The 27,592-nt window shown below is 36.1% G+C and overlaps 1 long non-coding RNA gene across 2 annotated transcripts; it reads left to right on the top strand.

Moving 5' to 3' along the window:
- The first annotated feature begins 428 nt into the window (after positions 1–428).
- LOC129923040 (uncharacterized) lies at positions 429–25,532 on the top strand. Of its 2 annotated transcripts, XR_008774962.1 has the most exons (5): positions 429–817; positions 10,699–10,796; positions 17,278–17,446; positions 20,271–20,370; positions 22,407–25,532. It is a non-coding gene; the product is annotated as an uncharacterized LOC129923040 (long non-coding RNA). The 2 variants fall into 2 exon arrangements; XR_008774961.1 differs by lacking the exon at positions 10,699–10,796 and having other exon boundaries at positions 442–817.
- Positions 25,533–27,592: the final 2,060 nt, after the last annotated feature.

The following is a 27,592-nucleotide window of genomic DNA, read 5'->3' as shown; positions in this document are numbered from 1 at the left end:
TCTATGTAAACTAACTGATACCCATTTGTTTCTGTGTAAACTAACTGATACCCATTTGTTTCTGTGTAAACTAACTGATAACCATTTGTTTCTGTGTAAACTAACTGATACCCATTTGTTTCTGTGTAAACTAACTGATACCCATTTGTTTCTGTGTAAACTAACTGATACCCATTTGTTTCTGTGTAAACTAACTGATACCCATTTGTTTCTGTGTAAACTAACTGATAACCATTTGTTTCTGTGTAAACTAACTGATACCCATTTGTTTCTGTGTAAACTAACTGATACCCATTTGTTTCTGTGTAAACTAACTGATACCCATTTGTTTCTGTGTAAACTAACTGATACCCATTTGTTTCTGTGTAAACTAACTGATACCCATTTGTTTCTGTGTAAACTAACTGATACCCATTTGTTTCTGTGTAAACTAACTGATGCTGTGCCAGCTAAAAGGTAGTCTTTTCGAACCCAGAAAGTATCAAAATATTTCATTCATCGCCAGGTTTTGAACACTTGACTTCTAGATCTTTCCCCGCTTCGCTCTATCAAGATCATGGTAACCTCTGATCGTCCCACGTGCGCGTCACGACCAACACAAAACTCGACTCACTTCGCGGCGTGTACACTTTAGTTCCACTCACGATCAGCGCACGTCTCCAGCGACACACGTGAAAGATGACGATGTCTTGCCATCTCCATTGTCCCACCTCTCGACTCTGCCAGAAGACAGATCGAGGGGAGTATAAAGGAGTTATTTCGTCAGGGCGAGTTGTTCACGTGCCTTTCTGGAGAGATTTCTTCTGGATTAGTTCACGTAAGTGTCATTCTATAAAACTCCACGCCCCAAAAAAATGTTTTTTTTTTTTTTTTTTTTTACAAAGCTTAGGTCAACTCATTTTATCTGTCAAGTACAACTTTGTACAAGTCACTTGGTCACACTTTCAATTCTCGGATCAAGTTGAAACTTTGCACACTTATTCATTGTTCCTAGCCAAATATGAATCAATTAAAAATTATTTAAATTCAACTAATTATTGACTTAATTAATTAGTAGTAATTAATTAATTAAGTTGAATATTGATTAAGGGAAATAAATCTTACAGTATTGATAGATATGGGTATAAATATACAGTTCTTCCCCTTAGATAGGCTTTGTTTGAAAAAAAAATATTACTATATTTTGTTTCTAGTTGCTCGTATATATCATTAGATGGTGATTTATACTCTAGGAAACAAAGTGTTGTTCTTATCATTTTATTTCTTGGCCAGGATTAGGATTGTATAGTTCAGTGTCTCCCCAGCCTATTTCTATATCTTGACTTTGCACGATACCCCAAATAACCCATACTGAGACCCAAATAACCCATACTGAGCCTCAAATAACCCATACTGAGCCCCAAATAACCCATACTGAGCCCCAAATAACCCATACTGAGCCCCAAATAACCCATACTGAGCCCCAAATAGTTTGTAGGAGACAGATGCCCAATAACGATAACGTGTTTCAAACTATTGTGGAACTCTTCAGACAAGCTCGACCAGAAATCATTTAAAGCTTGATCTTTGTATTGTTTCAAATTAGAAGTAGAATCTAGTGCAGTTCAAAGTTTTGTTTCGTTACTGAGAAGAAGTAATAAAATCCATTTGTTACTTTTCATCTTTTACTAAGGCACGAATTCCCTTGTAGGCCTACTTGTTAATTGTTTCAGTAGTTCGTGTAACCGTGTACCGCCTATTTAGGCCTTACGTAACACTACTAGGAACACAGTTTGGGAAACACTTAATCAGGGAAATAACCATTGTATGCCATATTAACCTGGCACCAATGTTGCTATTATTTTGACTAGGTCTTATTAAAATATTGACTTCTAGAATTCATTTATTAATTGTTTCAGCACTTAGTTTTACATTTGTAGCAGACTTGACTTGTAGACACAATATCCCACAGTGTAAGTGTTACATAACGTCATTCCGATTCACCTCCACCCCTAAAAAAAAAACCACCCTAATAATGTCATTCACCTTCTCTGAAAGATGACATTTATAGTGAAACAACACGGTTCTCTCTACGTTTGACGTCACTACCAGACAGCGCATCTTTTTTTTTTTTTTTTTTTGAATTATTTTTAAAGTCAATAAGCTTTAAGCTTTGGTGTCAGAAGTGATATCTGGCCTTTACCTCAGGAACATTTCCACTTGTTTTTTTTTTACTACTGCTAATTTTCAGGTCTCTATAATGTCTTACGAAATCTCTACAATTGTACATTATTAATTACTGTCTTTGATGTGCCTTGTTTTTTCTTAAAATTCATAACATAATAAACAAAAGAAAAAAAATTCTACACCTCTGCAAAGCCTACTATAGGATCTAACAAGTCACTTTCACTTTTGCATCATAAGTGAAACTGTAGTTATACGATTATTGTATTTCACCTACTTTAATCTAGTTTATAAATCTAGGCTAATAGAATTATTCACGTATCGAGCGGTTTCGTATTTACATTTTGTTGACTTCTTCGAGTTGATGGGAAACGAGATTATGTTTATCTTCGAACACGAAGGAAAAACTTACACTCAGGGGTTCTCAACATGTGGGTCGCGACCGCCTTGGGGGTCGATTGACGATTTGCCAGGGGTCGCCTAAGACCATCGAAAATATGTTATTGTCTATTCTTCAATTGCTGTATGTGTGAGTGGGTGGGGGGGGTCGAGGCAGAGTGGGGGATTGTAAAAAGAGGTCGCCGAGCAAAAACGGTTGAGAACCGCTGCGGCCTTACATAGTCACTAAGTATTAACGTAATAAAATATTACATTTATTTTCCTAGAGATGACTTGATAACATAAAAAAAGGAAAATTCCCCTTTCAGACCTTGCGATCTATGGGGCAGATGATGTAAAGGTCATCTGTTTCTGTGGCCCACGGTTAACCAGGGTGTCGTGTGGTCAGCTTAACGACCAACCGCCTTTACTTTTTTTCCAATTATTGTTACATACCCATTAGAAATGGGTGGACTCAGAGGCACCCTAAAGATCCCGAAAGTAAAAATCTCAGTCTTCAGGATTCGAACCCTGGACCTTCCGGTTCAAACGCCAAGCGATTTACCACTCATTTGATAACATTTGCCTTGAGACATGCTTGTATTGGTTAGCATGAGAATAGAAGTGGGAAACATTGAGAGGAATCTAAAACACACTAGAGACAAACCACATAGGACAAACATATGTAGGACATAACGACACACACACACACCACACACATCACCACACACGTAGCACAAACAGACATAAATATTTAACAACCTAAGCATAACCACACATACGCACCACATGCAAACAAAAAACTCATTGACGCACTCTCATAACCACACTCCTATACACCAAAACACATAACCACATCCACATGCGGTAGAAAAAAAAAACACACACACACCATAAACACACACACACCATACACACACACACCACTGCGTGCACAAACACTAAACACACCATAACCACATACATCATACCACACACTCAGTTACACAATATGAACACATACATACGCCATACACATCCATTCGCAGAGAGATTCTACATATCTGGTGTCCCCCCACCCTCTAAAGCTTCAAACCCACAGCCTGTAGTATTCCCCTCGGGCTACTTCCTCTATTAGTTTTACTTGTGTAGCATTATGTCATAGTGGTAGTTAGATCACGGTAATAAAGTATCTGGTGGTCAATAATGGAATAGTGATCTCTATAGTGAAGTACTAAGACTCAATGTTATGGGGTTAGGGTTAGTGTTTCTCTTGGTATTGGCTGATAAATTCTGACGTATGTTAGACACCTTGTTTATAGTATTAGTTATTTAGCGACGCACCATAGAAGACGTATATTGAAAGGGACTAGTGACGTTTGGGATATTTTGTGTAATGGACCGGAAAATCAGTTAGCGATAGAATCCTCTAGGGTAACGACGTGTTTATTTTGACAGAGACTTTTACTGTGGCCTTTTCTTAGAATAAATATATGATAAATTGTTCATCAGTGTTGACCACGTCTCTTTACTCGTTAAATCGATCGTCTTGTTTATTCTGTATTGTTGATCAACTACATTGAATACACCCGAACAATAAAACTCAAACGCTTGCAGAGTAATTGGTTGAAATTCAACAGTCATCTATAGTTAACCTCAAGACAGCCTGAACAAGCACATCACACGTAACCTTTGAGTTGGATTGATGCAGATGAGTTGATAAAAAGACTTGTACGGCTGACTAAGACTTCACAAGAGACAAAACAATGTGAATGTAGTTTTTGAAATGAAATGTTCACATCGTACCACATTGTGTCTCTCTTTGTGTTTCTACATATTTCCACATTGAAACTGAAATCTGGGCATATTTATGAACAAGCAAAAATATAACAAAATTATTTTCTTTTAAACAAAGCTTGTCCGCACATACAACTATATCTCTTCAGAATGTGGAAGTTACTTCCCTTATTCAATGTCAAATAAAGTAATTAATGATCAATAATGAATTGACTAATTGGTTAATTTTTTAATTGATTCATGTTTTGTTAGATACAATACATAATTGTTTAAGTTTTCAACTTGATCTGAGAATGGGCGTGGGAAAAATAACGTGTACAATTATTTAAGGGGACCAAACCCGACACATTTAACCAAATCTGTGAATACAAAAGGATTAATTTTCCTTGTTGGTATCACAATACAACTAAAAACTAGTAAATGATTGAAAAATCGGTTAATTGTTTCTAATTGATTCGTGCATTGTCTACTCCAGTAAATAATTGTGCAAAGTTTCAACTTATCCGAGACTGCGTGTGGGAAAAATAACATTTACATAACTTTTTAACAGACAGATAGTGAGCTGATATAAGCTTAGTAGTAAATGTTATGTTTATTATGTTATGGAAAGTCTCATACAAGGAAAATTGTTCGCATACATAGGTTAGTTGAAATAATTTAAAATAGTTGTCTGGAGTTACTGCCCAGCGACTACTTATATCAATAAATACAGAACACTGTGGCGAAGCTTTGAGTGGTCAGTGATGTCCCCAGGATACGTCATGGTGAAAGCACACGAAGAAATTGAAATGAGTTCTAATTGAACAAAATAACGCTTCCACCTCTCTCACCCCGTCCTCTCTGTTATAACGTTGTTGTTTTAGGTGTGTGCGTGCTGGGGGCTCTGTCCAATGCTAATTCTTTAATGCGTCGCGAGAAAATCCGTTAGCGTTTTTTTGCTATCTTTCCCTAGAGCTTAAAAGGCTAGAGCTGAGGTCTAGATCTGACCGGGGTCTTTGTCTGATCTTTGTCTTGTCGTCTGGATCACAATGTTATAAAGACGGCCATTTCATTGTTTTTTAAAGGTTCTAGTACAGTAAAAAAAAAAAGGAAAGCTACCCCCCCTTTTCTCTTTCAGACCTTTCGATATGTTGTGCAGATGATGTGAAGGTCATGTTTCTTTGACTTACGGTTGACGTGGGTGTCATGTGGCCGGCACAACGACAGTTTACCTTCTGCCAACTTATGTCCAGTACTTATTAGAGTTTGATGAGCTTGGGAGCGTCCTGAAAATTCCAAAATAAAAATCCCGACCTTCACCTAGATTCGAACCCGAGATTCTAAGCACTTTCCCATTCAGCCACCACGCCCTAGTGTTAGACTTGAGCTCCAGTAAATGTTTGCTATTGTTATTGTATGTTTGTGTATCTGTCTCTAATGGGGCGATATCAACATTCACAGCTGGGAAGCACTAGCTCTCGATCACTCTTCATGGCGTGGCGCTGTGAGTCTCGGATTCTCAAGATTGGAAGCAAGAAGAGTGGCCAGGGCGTAAGAGCGCCGAACCAACAAAAAGCTGAGAGAAGAAGCAGACCTAACCCTCCCATGCCACGTATGCGGCCGGATTTTTAAAGCGAGGATTGGGCTTTACAGCCATCTTCGAGTCCATAGGATATGAGAAATGTGATCATCTTTGACCACGAAGGAGGAGCTATATAATGGGGTTAAATGATATAGTTCTGACGATTTGTTTCCCTTTGTATCGATAAGTGACTCTACCCAGTGTGACTGGTGAAATTAAACTTTCAACATTTTGTCCTTTTTGTCAATTTGGACCTTTGACCTTTCAAATAACTTATTATTATTTCATTGCAATCATACTTTTTAAAAGATAAATGGTTTTTGTGCACTATTTTGCACGGCACCACAATGTGTACATGTTTCACCCACACAAAGATCGAACTATTGGTGTCAGAATCAGGACAGGGGCATCTTGAAATCTACGTTTTAGCAACGACACAGCTTTCTGGTGAGCAACGAAAATGAACTCACACATTTGATTTACTGGCTTGACGGTTCCTCTTTAGCTAAGGGCAAGGCTAACAACCCAAAACATTGTAGAGTGGTTGGCGCCATACCAATATAATTGACACCCAAGTTTTGATTCTAATTCTGAAATTTTGGGTAGCTGCCTGGTTGTGTGGTATGCGCTCTGGACTTTTGTCTCTATGGTCCAATATTCGAAGCCATCCCCAGTTATCCAGCGGAAGAATTGGACTAGGTTGTAATAATCTTGATATCTAAGGAAACACCTGAAACGTAAAACAAACCAACGTGGCGGCCAACCCTTTCCGGTCTTTTAAAAAATCAAGTCCAATGGAACTGATCCTCTGCGCTTCAGTATGCACTGTGGGTATAATTGTCGAGGGGTCGGAGATAGGGCGATCTTGACGTCATCGTCATGTTTCAATTTAGGAAAAAAAAAGAAAGCTAAAAAAAAACGGACATAAATTAATTTTCAAAAACAACGCTCTAGACTCGACAGTCAATAATCTCTATTTTGTCTAATACAGTGATCAACTTTCGAATCGATCCACTAACCGAAACATTTACAGTGGATTAAGTCAACATCCTCACTAATGAAATTCCGTTTAACCTTTTCGAATGCTGAACACGCCGAGTGAAACGTGAAACGTTTAAAAAAAAAATCACTTGCCAACTCTTACTCGGTGAAGAATGAAAAAAAATCAATATAAACTAACGGCTTGGGGATACTGAATAATGTATACTTTCCGTGTAGTGCTGATTCTTTATGTGTCTAGATAAAGTAAAGGCAACAGCGGTTGACGAAAGGAAAAGTCTGAGATAGCAAAGGAAAAAAAATAAAAACCTTACATCTTCAATTCTTTTTAAGTTCTAAGAATGAAAGATGGGAAGAGAATAGCTAGTTCAATTGTTTGACAACTACTACAACGGAAGACAAAATAAACTGTAGTTATTTACTTGAGAATTAGTATTTTCTCACTAGACTTGGTGTTTTCTCACTAGACTTCGTGTTTTCTCACTAGACTTCGTGTTTTCTCCTTGAGACTATTTTTTTTTTCAGACTGGAGTCTGGCTTTGTTGTTGTTGTTTTTTTTTCCTTCAGACTTGCTGTTTTCTCTCTTAAATTTCAGGCGGCATCTTTAGGAAAGACAAAAAGTCAAGTAGCTATAGTACACAAAACATTAAACCATAGCTTCCTGATCTGTAGTCACAGATTAATAATAAATTACTGTAGACGTTACTATTTAATAATGATAATAACGAGACTGTCTTGATCAAGGTAGACATATATAACTAACTTTTATTTCCGTCCGATTCTTTGCTTTCGCATAAAACATAGACAACAAACAATGACGTAATATCTTCTAATATTAACACATCCTTCCTTTTGAAGCTATTATCACATCCTTCCTTTTAAAGTTCTTAATACTTATATTTACAAGGAATTTTGACAACTCGACCACTTCTGGTTGTCTTGACCGGCACAGCAAGTTCTCTAGATGTTGGTTCATAATTGTCTGTTTCTTTTGTTCTAACAGTTTGCTGTTCATTGTCTTCGTCGGTGTCATAGTACCCAGAGATGTCTTCTTCGTAGCTCTTGTTTAAAAACCGTTGATTTCGTCTGTATGTTTTCCCATCATTTGTCTTTATGATGTAAGATCTGGGTGATGGATGTTTCTTAATGACGACTGCTTTCTGCCATGTTTGTCCTAGACGAACTCTCACCTTCTCCCCGACAGAGTAGTCTTTAGGTAACCTTGCTTTTGCATCGTATCTCACTTTACTTTTCCTCTGTCGTTTGTTGAGTAATGTCTCACATTTTCAGCTACCGATGGTTTCAATAGTTTGGGATCAGTTGGAATGATGTCCCTGAGTCTTCTACTCATCAGCAGTTGTGATGGCGAATAAAGCAGTCCGCTTATCGGAGTATTTCTATACTCGAGCATAGCGAGATATGGATCTTTCCCACTTTTGTATGCTTTGTTGAATATCTGCTTTACGATACCAACATACACCTCACTTTGTCCATTTGATAGAGGGTATCTGGGACTTGATGTTGTTATCTTGAAACCCCATTCAGAAGCAAACTCTCTATATTGATAGCTATTGAATGGCATATTGTCGCTCATTATTTCTTCTGGTATGCCATGTCTAGCAAAAATACCTTCCATTGCCCTGATAACACATTCTGCTGTTTTGTTCTAACTTTTATTTCCGTCCGATTCTTTGCTTTCGCATAAAACATAGACAACAAACAATGACGTAATATCTTCTAATATTAACACACTTCCAATAGAAAAAAAAAACCTAATGAAATACTCAGAAATACACAAGGATATAGGCACATACCAATTCGTACAAGTGCTCCTTCTTCTCTAGTGACATTAGAGAATGTATTTTGTTTTACCTTTCGTTTACACACTGCGAGAAAATAACTTATTATGTCAAGATGTCCAGTTTTGTCATAATCTGCATAGGTAGGTCACCATAATCAAGTTTTGAAACTAATTCATTAATTTGAGACATTTGATATGTTACCTAGGCGTTATCCACTTATCCTCAACAATAAATACTTGTTGCCAATGGTCTTTGGGTCTACAAGCTACCTCCTCTGTTCCAATTGCCCTGTACTAACAGATAGCAGTGGATTTTAACTGATGGAATTTTGTTTTGATTGACAAACTACAAAAGTCATCGAAAGTCTTTGACATTAGGGAAAGAAGTGTCCTATATAGCATTGTTTAGATTTCTTTATGTCGCCTTAAGTTAAAGTCATCTAGATAATATATAGGCCTATTACGGAATGTTTTGTTAAAAATTATTTCTTAAAAGGTTTTAAGGTAAATAAAAAGTGTGTTTTAAATTGTTGTACTATATAAGCTATATATACACACACATAGAAACAAAAAGTACACAATATTCAGAAGTTCTTCTTCGTATAACGAAAATGAAATACTCAAACTTAGCGCTATCTCAAATGTCACTGTCGTCTGCTAACCATGATTATTGTTAAGAATTTCAAGTCACATACTTGGTATCGGTTTACAGTTGTACATTTTCCATATGAAACTAAATAAATTTATAGCGACTATTTCATTAACTAATCGTGTTTTTTAATGGATTCATGTGCTGTCACCGACAATAAATAATTATGCAAAGTCTCCACATGATCCAAAAAGTCGAAAGTAGAAGAAATAGCGTGTAAAAAGAAATGTTGTCCAGACAGACCGACAGACGCAGTGAGTTGATAGAAGCTTGGTCAAAGTAGCTGCTTTCAGAGTAGACACCATGAAATCTAGAAAGTTCTATTTCTTCATAGACGTGTGTCTTGTCTTCCTAGATCTATTTTATAAATTAACTTAGGTCTGTGTCCTGCTCTATGAAAAGTGAACAGGCAGAATGGTCGAGACATCATGGTCGACTTAATATTGTGACATTGTCGACGTTTACTGGAGCTGTTGACTCATGAAAGATTCACGTCTCCTTTATGGCTCCATAAATTCAGTTGCCACGGCAACACGGAATGTTAATTTTTTTTCTTTTTTCTTCCAGTGCATTTTCAACGCAAATTAAATCTGATATTTGGTAACCATATTATATATATATATATATATATATATATATATATATATATATATATATATATATATATATATATATATATATATATATATATATATATATATATATATATATATATATATATATTGCTTTTTTTGTGACGGTACGCACCGGTACGGTGAACCGGCACTTTTTTCAATGTGGGGAAAAATTATTACTTTTCTTGTATTTTAACTTTTTATATAAATTTGTTAGTATTTAAATGTAAGGCAATCCATCACAGAGTAAAAACAAAAGTACTGTATTATTCTGTATATATATTTTAAATCTTGAATATTATGAGAATTGAATATATAATACAGAAAAAAAAACAGTAGTGGTAAGATTTATTTGTGAGAAAACTGTGTTAATTTTTTGCTGGTTTATTGAATGAGGTTCTTACAAAAAAGAAGATTAATATGTCCTAAGGGGGATATTATTACCAATGTTTTAACTCTTTCTCTCCGTAATTATTTTACACGTTTCGACGGAATTCTTCATTTTTCTCATTATTATTTCACTCCCCTATTATCATTAAGCTTCAATAACGTTATCGTTTGTTATCAGAAAATGTTTTATTTAGTACAGAATTAAAGGGGAATTCATGCTCTTTTTATATAACACAAAATAAAGCTTATAAAAGTAAACATTAATATAATTTAATGAGGTCAAATCAACGATGGTATTATCAATTAGAAGAGAAAGAGTTAAAAATGAAAATATTTTAAGCAAGACACGTCTTTTCATTTATATTAGGTGAGATGCGTCAGCAGCAGAATCGTCTCAAAACGTTTTGACGACAACATTTCAAAACGTCTCCGATAACGTGATTCTTCTCGACTTTCTTGTGCAAGGTTGGTCAAAATTCACCCGACTGTTGTACGTCCTTATGATGACTACTTTTGTGTGGCAAAAATAAAGATGTCATGGGTAAGACATCTTACTTTAACACGAAGATGTTCTTATGACGATCTCGCTAATTACAGACATATGTGCGCTATATGTACCTTGAGTGTCCCTCGAATAATTGTGTCACGTAACGTACAGCAGCTACTGTATAAAGTTTATTTTTAGATTATTTGCAGCGCAAGGTCATGGCTGTAAGTCGCTGACAAGTAATGGCAAGTTTATTGAAAAGGATGATGGTTTCTCCATAGACTCTAAAAACAGTTTGGACGTTGCTAGAAAAGGGACAAGAGGCACTATTTAAAAGGCGAGATTTTTACAAAGTATGACAGAAACGTATTGTCTGATCAACACTATCTCCTCTTAACATCAAGACATCGTTGTCGTCTGCCACTCAAACAGTATAGCGTCACAAATAGTATTGGTCAGTGCTGCCCCCTTCTTTATTAGACTGAATTTGACTTGCGTATTTTTTACCAGGATGAATAGTTCACTCATATTGCTAGAAAACAAAATACAGACAAAAGCTGTACAGTTAGATCTCTTCCCCCTTCATGGGGCTGAGGGTTTTGTGTTTTCTAAAAGTTTAAGTACTCTGACGAAGTATTAAGAGAAAAAAAGTCAAGGGAGACAAAAACTTTGTATTAAAATTAATCAGCTTCGGTAGTTCCCCTGTAATCTTTATTACCGTAAAACGAGTTGCTTTTTTTTTATTAAAGGATTAAACTATATTATTTAGTAAAGTCAGCATTATCTGAGATGACACTACTTTTTATTTTTATTTATCTTTCTCAATGATAAACAATAAACATAGAAAAAATGCTTGTCAGAAAAGTCGTTCAGTGCCTGTATATTCTAACCTGGCCAGCTAATTTCAACATTTTATAAAATTCTAAAAAATAAGCATAATAAATAATAATACTAACCACTGCTAACCAGAGGCACTCTTCTGGACAACTCCTGACGACGGCTGGCTTAGTGATGCCCAAGGAAGTTCTAGGGAATAACCCGAGCCACTAATTAACTAAATAGACTGAACTGAAACAAGATTAAGTATTTGTGAGATATCCTTTCTTACGGCTTCCTAATTATCTTCAGCCTTGAGAGGAAACATGCCAAAATAGTATCTTGATTTGGCCAAATGTTTTCTTGATTTGGCCAAATGTTTTCTTGATTTGACCAAAACATTTTTGATCTGTTGTTTAATAAAAAAAAATGTATGTCAATTTTCGTCAAAGTATATGAATCCAGTAAGAATCAAATTAAAAAATCCTTTTTTTTAAAAAAGCAAAGCTTATCTAAGGGGAACAACTTCACATTCTTAATGATGTAGAAGTTATATTTCTTTTATTTGATATTTAAAAAAAATAATTAAGTATCAATAACTAATTAACTAATTGGTTAATTTTGTTTTAATGAGTAATACTTTGTTAAGCACAATTAATTATTGTTTAAAGTTTTAAGTGATCCGAATATAGAAGCTGTGTTTAATGCACATCTAGTTATTATGTGTTTGTGATGTCCTGTAAATGAAGACTTCTCCTTGTTCAGTTGCCTTCCATAGACATATATACATATATACAGTGCTTTTTTTGTAAAAAAAAAAAAATAGGTGCCGGCACTCAGTGATGAATTACCTAACTTTAACTTCTAATATATTAATAATAAACGTTAAAATACAAGAAAAGTAAAAATGTTTTCCCCACATTGAAAAAGGTGCCGGTACGCGTACCGGTGCGTACCGTCACAAAAAGCCCTGTATATATATATATATATATATATATATATATAGATAGATAGATAGATAGATAGATAGATAGATAGATAGATAGATAGATAGATAGATAGATAGATAGATAGATAGATAGATAGATAGATAGATAGATAGATAGATAGATAGATAGATAGATAGATAGATAGATAGATAGATAGATAGATAGATAGATAGACTCTGTTTCATTGTTTACTATAAGAACCACATAATATTGAAAAATGTATTCTATTTCATGTTTGCATTCCATTTCTATGATTCATTGAATCGTACATAGAAAGGATTTTGTTTCAAAGGATTTTGTTTCAAAGGATTTTATTCCAAAGGACTTGCGTCCTGATAAGAGCATAATTAAAACATGATGTTTTTAAGTGCTGACCTGCCTATAGCCTGTAGCTGTCATTTTATGACAAGGAAGCCAAGAAAATGGCTGAAAGCAAGACCAAAAAAAAAAGGATAAAAAAGAAACTTTTAGCTAATGCAAGGAAAGGAATAAGATCCCAGATATTTATAAACCTTGTCTAATCAGCTTCTGAGAAAAGTGAGCTCCGCAGTCATCTCAGGCAGAAAGAACGAAACAGATAATCTATGGATCATCTTCCAAGTCTACATAGAACATTAGTTTGTGTTTATCTTAGTGAACCCAAAACAAGCAGAATAAAAAAAAAAAAAAAGATTACTTTTAAAAAACAAAGTTTACCTTAGGGAAAGAACCGCTAATTAGTGCCATTTATTTTAAGATGACAGGATTTAGCACCCTTTCTGCTATATGAAACAAAATTAATTAATTAGTACTAAGTGATTAACATAATGGTAAATTTGTGAATTGATTCCTGTATTGTTATCGAACATGAAAATTAGACAAAATTTCAACTTAATCCGTGAATGGGAAGTGGGAGAAAAAAAGTGTCAAAACTTAATAAGGGAATTAAATCCATGTATCCACATCTCTCATAGTAGCATTTACTCCCCTTATTTCGATATCAAACAAAATCATAAATAACCAATAATTATATAACTAATTGGTTATTATTTTTTTATTGATTCATGTCTTGTCAGGTACAATGAATAATTATGCAAAGTTTCAACTTGATCCAAGAATGATAAATGGGACAGAAAACATGTTCAAACTTTTTACCAGATAGACAGACAGAGTGAGCTTGTATAAGCTTTGTAAAAAAAAAAAAGATTATGTTCTTCTTCCTGGACATGGAAAATGAGATTATGCTCGTCTTTGTCTGAATAAAGGATGCGATTACGATCATACTCCATCACGAAGCTGGAGCTGTATTAGCCTTTGGGTGGAGAGGAAGGTGTGTCAGCATGTGATGAATATTAAATTGAAATATTGTTAAACTAAAAAGTGGTTTATCTTCTGGCGTGAAAGCTTTGAGTTTGTCTTCTATCAATGTGTCCTTGCTGTCAGTGAAAGTTTTGTGTTTGTCTTCTATCAATGTGTCCTTGCTGTCAGTGAAAGCTTTGTGTTTGTCTTCTATCAATGTGTCCTTGCTGTCAGTGAAAGCTTTGTGTTTGTCTTCTATCAATGTGTCCTTGCTGTCAGTGAAAGCCTTGTGTTTGTCTTCTATCAATGTGTCCTTGCTGTCAGTGAAAGCCTTGTGTTTGTCTTCTATCAATGTGTCCTTGCTGTCAGTGAAAGCTTTGTGTTTGTCTTCTATCAATGTGTCCTTGCTGTCAGTGAAAGCCTTGTGTTTGTCTTCTATCAATGTGTCCTTGCTGTCAGTGAAAGCTTTGTGTTTGTCTTCTATCAATGTGTCCTTGCTGTCAGTGAAAGCTTTGTGTTTGTCTTCTATCAATGTGTCTTTGCTGTCAGTGAAAGCTTTGTGTTTGTCTTCTATCAATGTGTCCTTGCTGTCAGTGAAAGCTTTGTGTTTGTCTTCTATCAATGTGTCCTTGCTGTCAGTGAAAGCTTTGTGTTTGTCTTCTATCAATGTGTCCTTGCTGTCAGTGAAAATTTTGTGTTTGTCTTCTATCAATGTGTCCTTGCTGTCAGTGAAAGCCTTGTGTTTGTCTTCTATCAATGTGTCCTTGCTGTCAGTGAAAGCTTTGTGTTTGTCTTCTATCAATGTGTCCTTGCTGTCAGTGAAAGCTTTGTGTTTGTCTTCTATCAATGTGTCCTTGCTGTCAGTGAAAGCCTTGTGTTTGTCTTCTATCAATGTGTCCTTGCTGTCAGTGAAAGCTTTGTGTTTGTCTTCTATCAATGTGTCCTTGCTGTCAGTGAAAGCTTTGTGTTTGTCTTCTATCAATGTGTCCTTGCTGTCAGTGAAAGCTTTGTGTTTGTCTTCTATCAATGTGTCCTTGCTGTCAGTGAAAATTTTGTGTTTGTCTTCTATCAATGTGTCCTTGCTGTCAGTGAAAGCCTTGTGTTTGTCTTCTATCAATGTGTCCTTGCTGTCAGTGAAAGCCTTGTGTTTGTCTTCTATCAATGTGTCCTTGCTGTCAGTGAAAGCCTTGTGTTTGTCTTCTATCAATGTGTCCTTGCTGTCAGTGAAAGCTTTGTGTTTGTCTTCTATCAATGTGTCCTTGCTGTCAGTGAAAGCTTTGTGTTTGTCTTCTATCAATGTGTCCTTGCTGTCAGTGAAAGCTTTGTGTTTGTCTTCTATCAATGTGTCCTTGCTGTCAGTGAAAGCTTTGTGTTTGTCTTCTATCAATGTGTCCTTGCTGTCAGTGAAAGCTTTGTGTTTGTCTTCTATCAATGTGTCCTTGCTGTCAGTGAAAATTTTGTGTTTGTCTTCTATCAATGTGTCCTTGCTGTCAGTGAAAGCCTTGTGTTTGTCTTCTATCAATGTGTCCTTGCTGTCAGTGAAAGCCTTGTGTTTGTCTTCTATCAATGTGTCCTTGCTGTCAGTGAAAGCTTTGTGTTTGTCTTCTATCAATGTGTCCTTGCTGTCAGTGAAAGCTTTGTGTTTGTCTTCTATCAATGTGTCCTTGCTGTCAGTGAAAGCTTTGTGTTTGTCTTCTATCAATGTGTCCTTGCTGTCAGTGAAAGCTTTGTGTTTGTCTTCTATCAATGTGTCCTTGCTGTCAGTGAAAGCTTTGTGTTTGTCTTCTATCAATGTCTCCTTGCTGTCAGTGAAAGCTTTGTGTTTGTCTTCTATCAATGTATCCTTGCTGTCAGTGAAAGCTTTGTGTTTGTCTTCTATCAATGTGTCCTTGCTGTCAGTGAAAGCTTTGTGTTTGTCTTCTATCAATGTCTCCTTGCTGTCAGTGAAAGCTTTGTGTTTGTCTTCTATCAATGTATCCTTGCTGTCAGTGAAAGCTTTGTGATTGTCTTCTATCAATGTGTCCTTGCCGTCAGTGGCCTTTTAATGACTAAAACAACCGATTTGATGATCAAATGGAGTTCCACTTATTATAACTGCCTTCTTCTCATCTCTGCCTGCAGAGCCGTCTTGGGCATAGGCCACCAACCAGCTTCCTCCAAGCATCTTGGTTCTGTGTGAGTCTCTTCGTCTTGTCGCTCTGATTGGAACCTGCTTCTAAATCGCGGCGACATTCCTGGGCCGTACAGGTGGAGGCTTGTCTTGTGTTGGATGCGATTTTGCGAAGGGTGTGGCCTATTATTCTCCAACTTCTCTGAAGAATATCTACTTCAATGGACTGCTGCCTTTGTTCTTTTCCATAGTTCCTCATTCGAGATCTTCGGCGTCTTTGAAGGATATCTACTTTAATGGGCTGCTACTTTTGTTCTTTGCCACAGTTCCACATTCGAGATCTTCAGCGTCTTTGAAGGATATCTACTTCAATGGGCTGCTGCTTTTGTTCTTTGCCATAGTTCCACATTCGAGATCTTCGGCGTCTTTCAAGGATATCTACTTTAATGGGCTGCTGCTTTTGTTCTTTGCCACAGTTCCACATTCGAGATCTTCAGCGTCTTTGAAGGATATCTTCTTCAATGTGCTGCTGCTTTTGTTCTTTGCCATAGTACCTCATTCGAAATCTCAAACGTCTCTGAAGGATATCTACTTCAATGGGCTGCTGCCTTTGTTCTTTGCCACAGTTCCTCATTCGAGATCTAGTCTCGCCAGCGGATTAGAAGAATCTTCCTCATGCATGTGTTGTTGAATACCTGGATTTGTTTTCATGGCGGTAACGTTGGTTCTCACGTTCTCTGCTTTATAAAGTATCATGTAATTTTTAGGTGATTAGCTAATTGTTAATAAAAATTATTTTTTTCTTTACTTTGTAGCTTATCAGCTTTTAATATTTGTTTTAAAAAAACATTTACATAAACTGACAAATCTCTTGGGAAATGGCTTGAGCAGTTTGGAAATCCCGTCTTCCACCCATTTCTTTACGTTTTGTTCCTTCACTCCTGAAAAGAGTGCAAAAGTCACGCTCCCCCCTTTCAGACCTTGCGATCTGTAGGGCAGATGATGTAAAGGTCACCTGTTTCTGAGGCCACGGTTAGTGATGGTGTCGTGTGGTCAGCACAGCGACCAACCGCCTTTACTCTTCCCCAACTATGTCAGGTACCCCTTAGAGCTGGGTGGACTCAGGGGCGCCCTAAAGATCCCGAGATTTTAACCCGTGACCCTCGATTCAAAAGCCAAGCGCCTTACCACTCAGCCACCGCACCTCCCAAGATAATAGTTGGTTAATAGTAGTAATTGAAATTACTTGAAATATTTTTTTTTCAGTCAAATTGATTCGCTTTGATTCATCCTCGAAGTGATCAGTCGTATCATTTCCCCAACTGTTTCAACGCTACACCTGACCAGATGAGCTGAAAGAAGGAAACACCGGGGCATGATGGGATGTGGAAACAGCAAAAGTCGTCGCCTAAAGAACAATAACAAGCATTACAAGGTTGTAACTGTTACACTTTTTTTCAAATTATAATTTAAAATCAAATTTATAATATGTCTGAAGATATAGATCACAGACCTATATATAGTATATCTTGAATGGAAAACTGAAACAAATTCTTATCCGTGATTGATCAACTCACAGACCTATATATATAGAGATTGTTATGTATGAATCACAGAACTATATATTTACGCAAATTCATGAAATAACGCCATTTCCTGTTAGTTTCCATTAAGACGATATGTAGAGATCCTAAATCGAAATAATTCACGTCTATTGATTTTAGTCATCTTATTTCAATAGATTGATTTGGTTTTTATGTATCTAAAAATTGCAAAATAATAATTATGAGACGAGAGTGCTCTTATTTTCGATGTTTAACTACTAGATCTAGATCTAAACTCTAAAAATTAAATTATATGTTACATAGGTTAGGATTGAAAAAAATACTTTACTTCTTACAATTACTTTACAAAACACCGCCTTGTTTCAACTTTTTAAAAAGTTTTTCAGGACATTTCTTATAATGTTTATATATCTCCATGTACAGTCTATATATATATATATATATATATAGGTTTGTGGTATAGATAATCTATATCTTGAACATCAATTAAAATTGTTGTTACTAACACATGCCGTCGTCCTTTATAGATGCTGCCCTCCTTTCTGTCCTCGATTGGTCGTTCAGGTGTCTGCTAACCTTAGTTAGAAGGGTGTTAGCAAAAAATACAATGTTCTGTGTATCTAAGGGATGAGGATTTTTGTGTCTGACCACTATTTCATTATTACCTCCCCTACACCAGAGTATGTTCTGGTAGTAGATATGTATATGCTATTTTAAACACTGGATTAAAAAAAAAAACAAAAAAAAACAAGGAAGTTTTAAAAATTGTAAAGAAATTTACATTTTAAATAAATACTTCCGTCTAATTTAGTTGTGAATGGAGTCAATGGTAATCCTTACAGAGGTTTAGATGGGAACATGTCCAGATGTTTATGGATCTTTCACAAAAAAGAGAAATCCCGTTTCGTTGTGTTCAAAGTATACTAGGAACTTAATGGCATTCTAATAGCTTGAGAACGAAATCAATACAACTTTTTTTTTACAGTCTCTCCCCCTCTCTCTCTCTCTTCTTCTTCTTCATTCAAACACACACACATACACACTTATTTTTTTTACTCACGCGTTCTCTTTTTTTTTGCCTCCCATTTTTTTTTCTCAAGTTGTTTATTTTCTTCAGGCATTCTTTTCTCTTTCTCTCTCTCTCTTTCTCCCTTAATGTTTTTCTCTGTTTCGCTTTCTCACGCTCTTTATCATTCTCATTCTCCCTTTTTCTCTTTCTCTCTCATCTCTCTCTCTCTCTCTAAATCTCTTTCTTTCTTTCTCTCTATATATCTTATTTTTCTCTTTCTGTTTCTCTCTCTCTCTCTCTCTCTCTCTCTCTTTATCTCTTCTCTCTCTCTCTCTTTCTGTCTCTTTTTCACCTTTGACTTAATTTTCTTCATTTTTGTTTTTCCTACATCAAGTCATCACTTGGTTCTTACATTGATCCGAGCAGCAATGGCTGAACAGCCTCTACGTATGTTGGTATCTCCAACAGAGTCGACGGCATATTGGGCAGCGCTTCGCTGCCCTTCCACTGTGGCAACCAATCCTTATTCTCAAGCGACCATTATCACGTGACTTTTTAGAAGCGAGAATGGCTGAAAATAAGAGGGATTTTCTACCGTTTTGACAAAGCTTATATCAACTCACTCTGTCTGTCTGGGAAAAAGTTTGTACACGTTATTTCTCCCACACACAATTTCGGTTCAAGCTGAAACTTCGTACCTGACAAAATAAGAATCCATTTTTAAAAAATTACCAATTACTTATTTAACTATTAATAATTATTTTGCTTTGTTTTGTTATTTCGAACAAGGGATAGAAATTGTACTTGACTGATGTAGTGTATAAGCTGAATTAGCCCCTTCATAGTTTGTTGGTCGCCGCTTTATGGTTTGAAGCTAATACTAGATAACTATAAAACTTATTTTCAATAGCGATTCGCTGGCAGAGTAATTAATAGGCCTATATTGGCTTGAGGAGGCAGAGGAAGCTTTAGCCTTCTGGTTCGAATTCAGGTCTTTCAAACTTTTTTTTTGTTTTATAAATGCATTAAAAATGCGATTACCCAAGATACACCCATCTTTCTCCCCCTACCACTTTCTAACTAGTCCAGACAAGTGATAGGATCATAGCGTATTGAGACATGTGATAGGATCATAGCGTATTGAGACAAGTGATAGGATCATAGCGTAGTGAGACAAGTGATAGGATCATAGCGTAGTGAGACAAGTGATAGGATCATAGCGTATTGAGAAAGGTGATAGGATCATAGCGTAGTGAGACATGTTATATGATAATAGCGTATTCAGACAAGTGATAGGATCATAGCGTATTGAGACAAGTGATAGGATCATAGCGTATTGAGAAAGCTAAAAGCATTAAATTGCGCTAAAAAAAACCAATCGGTAAAAATATGTCTAATCGCACAGATTTAGTGTAGATGTATTACAAATTTAATTACATGACTGATCCAAACTGATTGATACAACTACGATTATTTGCATTTTCTTGTTAGCACCATGGCAACTCCAGTGTCAATTATGAGCAAGTTATCGTATTTTCTCTTGATTTGTTATAAACATCTTATTTTATTTAAACCATGAGACATTGGCGCGTACATTATATGACAGTGACAAGGTTATTGTGTCACACAATTAGAATCGTTCAAAGTTATATATTTGTAAGAGTTATTCTGTCTGGATCTCATAGGTCAAAAATGAACAAGAAACAACAACAACTGACCTGGTGGCTCAGATGGACGACGATGCAGACGGACCTGACAAAACCAATGGACAGCAGAACAATGCAGGTACTCATCACTTATTGTTTTCTGATCATCTGGTAATCTTCTAGAGAGATTCTAGTCAGGGCAATTTCATAGGCCCCGCGCTAATTCTAGGAGTAAATTATTAAATAAATTAAAACATTATAACTGATGTATAATAACAGGTTTTGCGCGGTTTCCTGATTATCCAGGGGGGCTAGTGAAATCTCTTGCAATTGCACAATATACCAAAAAGCTCTGAAAATCTCCTGAAATTAAAAATCTCCTGAAAACTCATAAAAATTCCATTTTGGGGTGCGAATCCTACGCGCGATAAAAAAAAACGACTTTGTCAGCTTTCATTTAATAAAAAATTTATTATAAAAACGAATGTATTTTCTAATAAAAAATCTTAATGTTGACATTATGCTGATCCCTACCCAGACTATGCCCCGCGCAATCCGTTTCGCATAGGGCCCCGCTATTGCTAGGATTCCCTGATTCTAAAGTAGTTATTGGTGCATCATAACCGACGATCCCGTGGTCAACTTGACGTCTCGGTAAAAACGTCTGTCATGTAAAGCAGATGGGAAACGGTGTTACCCCTGGATCCTGGGTAAGATTTGATCTCTTCTTCATAGTCTTCTGGTAGTATCTTACGGAAAGATTGAGCTTGGTCAGATTTGGTCTTATCTTATCTTATATAATACAGACGTTACTTCAAAAAAGAAGATGATTACGTCCTACGCGTCATGCATTTAGTCATGCATATTAACCAATGACTTAAATTCTGCCAAGTCACTGGTCTCTTCTTTCATGGTCATCTGATAATATCCTCTGGAAAGATCGAGCTATTAATTTACATTGGATCTATCCCAGACAGAAGTTTGTTCAGTCAGGCTGATTGAGGTAAGCTTCCATAGGCCTGGATTTCTAAGAGTTTTAAACTCAGCTCTTAGGACAATTACAAAGAAGTAATATTTAACTCATTAACAAAGGCGAATTAGAAGGAGCCATTGGGTGCTTCATGTCCTGGGCGCCAAAAGGTCTCAAAGACAAACACAAATTTCATTTTGGTAATCGAATTATGGAAAATATTTTTTAATGAATAAACATTTTCACATCATTACTTATTGAAAAAATGAAAGCGTCTAAGATTAGTCTATATATAATACTATGGGCTAATGAATTTTTGACCCAGAGACCTCAGAGGGTTAAGGTAAACAATGTAATATAAAATGCACGCATGGTTAACACAGAGGCGCCCCATGGGGGCTGTGACATCTCCATTGTGGTTCATTTTGTACACCAATGATTTTCAATCGATGGTCCTTTTTGCTCCTTCACAAAATTCGCTGATGATGCGGCCCTTCTTTCCCTGATCTCAAAGAGCTCAGACGTAAATGAATATTCTAGAACACAACCTTGAAAAGAGCGATTATTTTCCTCTTCATCATCATCATCAAACTCAATTTGAGTGAGGTCTTGAGAGGCTTAAATCCTCTTGCAAAAGCCCTGGACAGAAACCCTGCTGTTTTGCCTAGTGCATACACGTCGCCATACAAGTCGAGAATTTTTGGTTTCTGTCGAAACAGATCTTCAAGTCTGGGGTAGTCAAACAGAATATGAGGCACGGTTTCCTCTTCTTCCCAACAGCGGGGGCACCGTGAATCGAAATTTGGCCATAGCCGTGAGAAATATGAGCCAACAGGACAATGGCCTGTCCTGCACTGTGCTATAATAGCTTGCTCAGGCCTGGACAGCCTCCACCACGGGGAAGTGCAGTCAGGGCGCATTATGCGCTCCCAGACTCCACAGGCTTTTTAGGACTTGTCCCAGCACTCAAACCACTTTTCCATTTCTGTTTTTTTTTAATTATAGCCAGAGCATGATGAAAACTTAGATAAAAGCACATTTCTTATTCCATATGGTAGGATAAATTCGAACAATTTCTTATTCCCTAACTTTATTATCTTTATTATTGTCTAAATCTAATACGGCCTTTAAATATGATTTATAAACGAAAATGTTATTTAATTGTTACTATTTATTAATTGTCTCTTTCTGTTTTTGCTCTACAGACCATAAGAACTCGACTGCAGTCATACAAACTGATAAACATGATTCTGAATCAAGAACAGAAGGGTTTAAAGCCAAACATCAAAAAAAGTGACAGGCCAGCATTATGAGTGTCAGTGCATTGATTTCATCAGCACATATGTCAGTGCATCGATTTTTCAACACATTAAGTTGATAGCATGGAAAGGTCCCCAAGTGGATATATTGTTTTAATGCGAAGCATTAGATCAATGTAACTTTATTGTCTATTTTCAGACCTGACTAGTTATTATTATTATTATTATAGCTTTTATATAGCGCTACTTTCATGCTTATAGCATGGCTTTTGGTCCAATCTCATTTGTGGACCAGTGGGGGGAGGGTGTATCTAGGACTGCTGGAGTTGGTTTTCCGTGCTGCCTTTAGGCGCTCAGTAAACACAACTCTGCCCAAGTCGGGTGTCATAGCCGTGAACCTCGAGCCCCCTTCTAGGTAGCCAAGCCAAGTTCAAGCGTACTTGGCCTCTCGACCACGCTAGTTATTAAAACATCGTGATTAATGCCGTGCTATTACGTTTATTTAAAAAACATATCAGGACCAGAAATGTTGGCTAAAACCAACAAACGCATTGACATCAACATTTGTGTGTAAACTGATACTCTCAGCGTGACTCAGGCTATTTATGTTGGAAGACATACTATACGACAAGACATTCTCATCCTATGCCCCAGACACATTCAGCTCATCATCCACAGAAATGATACAAAATGAAGTGTCCAGTGATAATCGATAATACCAACGTACCACTCAATTATAATGAGGAATATATATATATATATATATATATATATATATATATATATATATATATATATATATATATATATATATATATATATATATATATATATATATATATATATATATATATATATATATATATATATATATATATATAATCTGGTGTAGTGTTTCCCAAAAGCATTACACAACAGAACGCTTCGCACATTCTCAGTATATAGTGGAACACTTAGCTTATTTTTTATAGAGGTTAATTCACCTGGTGGCCTAGATGTTAATTATTCCAGTAGTTCGTGGAACACCTATTCAGTTGCGTAGCTAGGGTGGGGGAAGAGGTTTGGGGGGGGGAGGTTTTTGAAAATCCCCCAAAATGAGTGTTGTTTTTTTTTACATTAAATATTACGCAAAATGCAGGGGACCCAAAGAGGTCAAGCCCTCGGGCCCCCAAATGATGTAAAATTCCTAGCTACGCCCCTGAGAGAAATGTGTTTTGTTCAAAGATGTGGAATCTCTATGTAACGTTAAAGTGCAAAACAACTTGAAATAAGGCCTTGTAGTCAGATCTTGTATAATAGGATCTAATGATGTATGGCTAGGCTACATATGGCTGCCTTACTGATGGAGTCCGAGTTGCTATCATAATTTAGTCAAGGAATTTTTAATTCGAACATTTAACACGAGTCCTTTAATCCGCCCCTCCCCCTTCCTTTCAAGTCCCCCCCCCCCCCCAAATAAAGAGCGTGGACCAGAAAGCACTGAGCATGTTACAGGAGCATGGAAGAACTACTATACTCAAGTAATAATAGTAGCTTCTTTTTTTATTCAACTGCATATTAATCTAGTAAAAGATGTATATGTGAGTAAACCTAAACGAACATTAGTGTAGTGGAATGCACGCATCCATAGATAAAGGCAGAGTTTATAATTTCCGAACCGCTGCAGGATATGATTCTTAAAACGCTCTTGAGTCTACCTAACTCCAATTGGTGCACGACATTCGTTGCTGAAAGTAATGGCGAGGATTATTGTGCTGGCCACATGACACCTTTATTAACCGTCGGCCAAACAAAAAGATGACCTTTACACCATCTGTCACATAGATAGCAAGGGAGAGAATACTTTACTTTTTGCGCCAGTGTAATTAAAGATGTTCCAAAATAAAAATAAACTTACAAAATCTAATGAAGTAACTGTCGAGTCTTGTCCCTTTCTTTCTTTTTTTTTTTTCCTCCTGTTGTATTCTCTCTCTCGCTCTCTCTCTCTCTCTCTCTCTCTCACACACACAAACACTTACTCACTTTGTCTCTCTCCTGTCATTTTCTCTCTCACTGCCTCGCTCCTTACATCCAAACTCCCCTCTAGTTTTCAATGCGCCTGACAATTTAGTTTATGATAATTTAATCCAATTAGTTTTTTATTTTTTTAAATATCATTCTTTTCAATTACTGCTAGCAATTTCGTCTTTCATCTGTCGTCTGGGCATCAACCAATCATATTTGACATTTGTTTTCACTGTAAAGCTCAACCAAATTATACTATGTGACCCATGACCACAACCTAAACTCTTAAAACCTGAACCAAACTCAAATCACAAAAAATCGATAAGACGTTACACTTTAAAAAAAAAAATCTAGGTCTTACAAAGTGGAACCTGGTTAAAACTGATATTTATAAATTTGGTATTGTCGAGATTGGGGTGACCTTATATTTGCTTTCATTTTTTACAAAATTAATGCCAGATTTTAACGAGTGACAAGCTGGCAATGTGTTTGTTGAATTGTTTACAAGAAAGAGTTATCTGGACTTGCGTATTACGATGCCGTCTGCGATAATACTATAGTCTCCTGATATATTATTGCATTCCACTAAAAGAAGATGAAAGATAAATTCACTAGTAAAGTTACCTTTGTCCCCCTCTCTTCTTTTAAAAAAATGACCAGATTTTATTTAAGATTTTTTTTTAATTGGATTAAAAAAACAAACAAACAAGAATCACTTTAATAAGCCAAAATGGCTTCCATTGTTTGATGCTTTTCATTTTGTGTAGATGTGTCTTTAAAAAAATATATGCTACATGTGTATATAATATATAGATGTCAAATGTTTGTTCACCTGAATGTGTGCTTAGTCATGTATGACTGTTACCTGGTTACAGAAATATGTGTATGTGTGATTGTGTGTATAAGCAGTTTGTAAAATAGTTGAACATTGTCTAGAAAACGTTGCCCATACGTGGCCACAAGTTGAGATTTTGATCAAACTCCGAAACAATTAATGATCATAAAGAACCACATTTAATGGATTGTTTGTTTTGTTTTCTTGTTTTTTACAGTAATAAATAAATCATAATATTACGACAGCTGGATGTTATTTTCTTTATTTTTATTTTGATGTCCCTAGGCTGATTTTTTTCCCTTAACAAAAAGTTCCAGAAGCAGTCAATTTCAAGTTAAAATAAACTCTCCAGATAAAATAATAGGTCACGTGTCTGAGACATAGCAAATAGTTCACAAAGTCGTGACCACGTAGAAGGCCTATTCAGTTCTCTTTGACGTCATAGTGCCGTTCAGTGTACGTAGCTAAGACATGAATACTAAATATAACTTCATCAATACTAAAAAAAAAAAAAAAGGAAAACTTGGACGCTCGTACATCTTGGCACCACTCTTTCATGAAAGATCTTAGAGCAGTGATCACCAGGTGGGAAGAGGTTGCAGACGTCCCCAGTGACATCTCCATGGAGACAGCCCAATCCGCAGAACGGCGCGGAAAAAAACATCTTGAAAAAATTAGTGCATCTTTTTATTTTTTTACAATACGAAAAATTAAGACTTAAATACAATAACTATAGGAATAAGTAGTATTTTAAAATATGGCTGCCTGGGTGTGCGATATGCGCACTGGACTGTCATTCGGTCTCGATGGTCCTGGCTTCTATTTGTTTCTGCAGGTACAAAACTATTGTGTAGAGACTTCCTTAGTGGAAAGACAGCAGATGCCCGCTGCCATCCCCCGTCGTCTTGCGGGAGGTTTGGACTAGGAGGTAATTTTTTTTTTCAAGTCTGAAAGAACATCCGAAGAATTTAAAACATTCTTAGAATATATACTATGAAGATTTGTAGACGTACTACTTCCGTTCCGTCTGCTCTGTATTCAAAACTTAAAAACTAGAAAGGGAAAAAGAAAGCAATTAAACTATTCCTATCATTCGTTTGAGTAAGTCAGACCAATCAATCGTCTTATTAGAGTGTAACGTCTAGATTGTCAAAGAAGTCGAGTACCAATCAATTACCTAAAGTGTCTATGTGTCTTGTACTCAGTACTTTGGGGATGACGCGGTGAGTAACTTGTCGTGTGCGCGTGAAGTTTTCTATTTGTTAAAAGTTGTGTTTTTAAGTATAGGAAGAGGGAGGGTTTGGTTGTCAAAATTATGGTGTTTCCTATTTCCCTTATTCGATCTCAAACAAAATAATTAATTACTAATAATTTATTGATTTATTGAGAATTTTTTTTTTTATAGATTCATGTCTTTCTGGTAAAAGTTTGTACACATTATTTATCCCACAACTAATCTCGAATCAATTTGAAATTTTGCACAATTATTTCTTTTACCTGACAAAATAAGATTCGATGAAAACAAATTAGTTGATTAACTATTGTGGTAATTAATTATTTAGTTTGGTATCTCGAACAAGGGAAATAAATTGTGCTTGACTGATTTAGTGGTATAAGTTGAATTAGTCCCCTTTATATTTTGTAGAGGGGAAAGTGTGAAACTAACAAAAGATAACTATAAAACCTATTTTCATAAGTACTTCCCTGGCACAGTGGTTAGTGATTGGCTTGGGGAGTCTTTAGCCCTCGATTTCGAATACAACTCATTTAACTTTTTTTTTATAAATGCATTTAAAAAGCAATCGTAGTAACATTCAGCCAGATACCTCCTTCTTTCTTTCCCCACCCCTTTACTAACTGGTCCAGACAAGTGATAGGATCATAGCGTATTGAGAAAGATACAAGCATGAAATTGAGGTAAACAAAACCACAGACCTATATATAGGTCCGTGATCCCATCGTGATGAGCTCTAAGTAACATGTTTCTTTAGAACAGCCCTGAATATTCTAACTTCTGTCATAAAAGAGGTTTTTACAAAAAATGTCAGATACTTCTGAGTGATTTTTTGTGTGTTTTAACCAGAAGACTCGAAAGATTGATTGTTGGAAATAACATCAATTGCTGTTAACAAGAGAACGAGAAACGGACATTTTCATAATTTAGGTCAATACCTCCAGGATTGAGGACACGACCCCAAAAATGAGGACATGACCTACTTTAGTCGGACGATTGATAACATATCCGGGCACGTGCTTCTATTAGGTCTGAATATTACTAAGTGTTGCCAAATCG

This window comes from Biomphalaria glabrata, chromosome 15 (genome assembly GCF_947242115.1).
Source record: "Biomphalaria glabrata chromosome 15, xgBioGlab47.1, whole genome shotgun sequence".
NCBI classification, from domain to species: domain Eukaryota; kingdom Metazoa; phylum Mollusca; class Gastropoda; family Planorbidae; genus Biomphalaria; species Biomphalaria glabrata.
Note: the sequence above shows the minus strand (reverse complement) of the source record. Positions and strands in the feature narration are given on the sequence as shown.